The 3,011-nt window shown below is 32.2% G+C and overlaps 1 non-coding gene across 1 annotated transcript; it reads left to right on the forward strand.

The window, feature by feature from the left end:
* Positions 1-2,938: 2,938 nt before the first annotated feature.
* TRNAE-CUC (transfer RNA glutamic acid (anticodon CUC)) lies at positions 2,939-3,011 on the forward strand. The gene has a single exon. It is a non-coding gene; the product is annotated as a tRNA-Glu (tRNA).

The following is a 3,011-nucleotide window of genomic DNA, read 5'->3' on the forward strand; positions in this document are numbered from 1 at the left end:
AACTTAACCTTGCTTCTAGTGTCAAAATATCCTAACAAGTGTGTATAGACAAGGACACACTTCTTCCCACAATCTATGTATCTTGGAAAATGTTGTATGTATTTTGGAAAGTGTTGCACAAATTATATCATTGCATTAAACCATCAGTGTCCTCATACCAATGAGTAGAAAAACATATTAGATCATAAATATTGATAGACTCTTAAATGGTGGTGAATGTTAGTTGTTTAATTTGATTTTGTACCAATTGTTTCTCTAATAAACAATAGAGGCTTAATACCAATGATTTGGATTCAAGGAAGGATTTATCACCATGGGTGTGCAGTCATTTCAACTAGTAACATTGTCCTAATATTTTATCTTATTTCACACCTTGGGTGATTATAATAAATATGGTTGTAGTGGATGCCATAACCATAATGAGGGTATATAAGGAGATATTGAACCAAAAAAATATTTAAACGGTGAGTCAACCTTGTAGTGAGCGTCATGGATAATAAACGTGAGCTGATATATATGAGAGGTCAATAAAAACATTATTACATACTTTGAATTACAACTCCTACACTTGGATGTATTTGGGTTGATTAGAGTATGCTCTAGATATCTAAGGAGCTAGTTTACAACTCTTTATAATATTCTTTTGGGAATAATTTTCTATTCTCATATTTGGTATACACTCTTTGTATGCAAGTTATGGATGCTTTATTGTGATTTATGTTCGTTACAATTACAAATTGCAATGGGATGACATACTCTTCTAGATGGTTACATGAATGAATAGAAGTAACACAAAAATGTCGAAACATTGGATTATTTGTTGAGTGTTTTGCATGACACGAAATGTTAAGGGTTGTCATGTTAGAATCAATGTAAAATGATGAGAAAATAAGATAGGGATAATTGAGTCAAAAGAAGATAAATAAAGTAACCTAGGGAATTAACACAATTATTCATGTATTATGAGTACAAAAGAATGAGATATAAAGAGTGATCAAGGTGAGAGAAATGAAATGGATTGATCATTACAAGGGTTCTACATGTGAAACAATTGTGCCAAAAAAATCTTTCACTATGAAATTGTATCTAATCACTACATCATTATTTACGTAGGAGTTGATTATATATTTATACAAGTAAATAAAGAAGACTACTAATAATAAGGTAGTTATAAAGTTGACTTGTTTACAATGAAGTTAGTGTAAAAGTAAAAAGTAATTGCTTATTTCTAAGTTAATCACTTAAGTGGGTACAAGTTGCGTTAACTTAAATGTTGGGCTCATTGATGATCTCATTAGTAAGATTATGTTAATTATGGTTTAGAACTTGGAGTTGAAGAATCATAGTTGGATGCATGTTGATTTATCATATATGCTATTTGGAAGATCAATGGATGAAGATTTGATTATCAATTGAAGATTAGATAATGGTTATAATTACATTGAATACAATAAGAAACAAAGGCTTACTCCATATGAGATCATGATGGAATCTACAATGAGAACATATAGTTGCACTATAAGCTAAGAAGTGCACATTGTAGACTAGAATCTCATTGAGGTATATATGTCATTTTCTTGACATTGAAAAGCATTAGACATTTGAGAATTCGAGTATAATAATAATCTTAATATAATACATAAAAGTTTAAGAAATCTTCACAAGGCCATTAAATTTTTACTCGTGTGCCCCATTGAGGACCCAATAGTAGTTAAAGTTTTAGATCTCCTCATAAGTGAATGCTAGTATATAGGTAGTCCTTGATGTGTACTAATTGTTATCCCCACCATTTGAGGAAGGTTTCATCAAAGGTTTATCCAATATCACCACCTTATGAGCTATGCATTATTTGTACCCACCTCACCATCTTTGGCTCTCTAGGCGATAAATCTCAAATTCCAATGTGAGGACAGAGAGAAAGCACCCAGTCAAATAATAAAGAAGACAAGATGATACCATAATTGTACAAATGTATTCTTCCATAGTTCATTTGTCTAGTTAATGATTTCCCTCCCTTATAGTATTTCTCATTACTAGATCCATATAGCCCTATGAGATGTATTGGGAAGTCCATATTCCAACATGATGAACTATATTGTAAGTCACTCCTTGTATATATATACCAGCTTAAAAAGATTTTAGAATTTGTTTGCATAATAATCTTAAATATTATGAAATTAAATACACTTAAAACATTTAAAGTCCATTATACAACTATATTTCACAAGTTAGAAAATTCATGCATTGGATGAACATGACTCATTACTTAAGAACTATTCCCAAAAACATGCAATACTTTGATAATCGATTTCCTAGAACACACAAGGTACAAAGCCTGCCATAACCAATAAATTTATTTTTAAAAAATGCAAATATTTATTCTACTAGTCACAATTTTAGGCATAAATAACTCAATAAGGTTTATGTCGTTAGAGCTTTATTATATTCCTTCAATAAGTGACCACATCAATTTCATGTCTCTTTTGGAAAAAGGTAGTAAGATGTAAAAGTGAGCTGTATCACGGAGTCCATATCTAGAATGCCATGTAAAAGGTTGATCTCTTAACCCAGGAGATAATTTAAAGGTTTTGGGTGACGAATACAATAGGCAGGTCAGAAGAGTTTATTCTGAGAGATTAGTCGAGTGGGAACATGATATCCATGCAGGATGGATGTGCAAACCGAATTTGGAGGCGAGGGATTACATTTCTGGAGTTCCTGTAAGTACTTATTAACCCATTGAGTCAATAGCTAACAATGAAATAAACACTTCCGATGCCACTTCATCATAGAATCCACGCTTAAATTTATGAAATTTCAGAGGCTCGACACATCGGAAAAGCTATGCAATGGGAAGAGTTACAACAAAGATTGAGGAAGAGAGATTTCGTATTATATCCGAAACACAGCTTTATTTCCTAACTCTCATATTAATCAATCCGTTGTCGTCTAGTTGGTTAGGATACTCGGCTCTCACCCGAGAGACCCGGGTTCAAGTCCCGGCAACGGAA

The sequence above is a fragment of the Pinus tabuliformis genome, chromosome 3_1 (assembly GCF_031772625.1).
Source record: "Pinus tabuliformis cultivar Carrire ecotype Pingquan chromosome 3_1, CPIR1, whole genome shotgun sequence".
Taxonomy (NCBI): Eukaryota; Viridiplantae; Streptophyta; class Pinopsida; order Pinales; family Pinaceae; genus Pinus; species Pinus tabuliformis.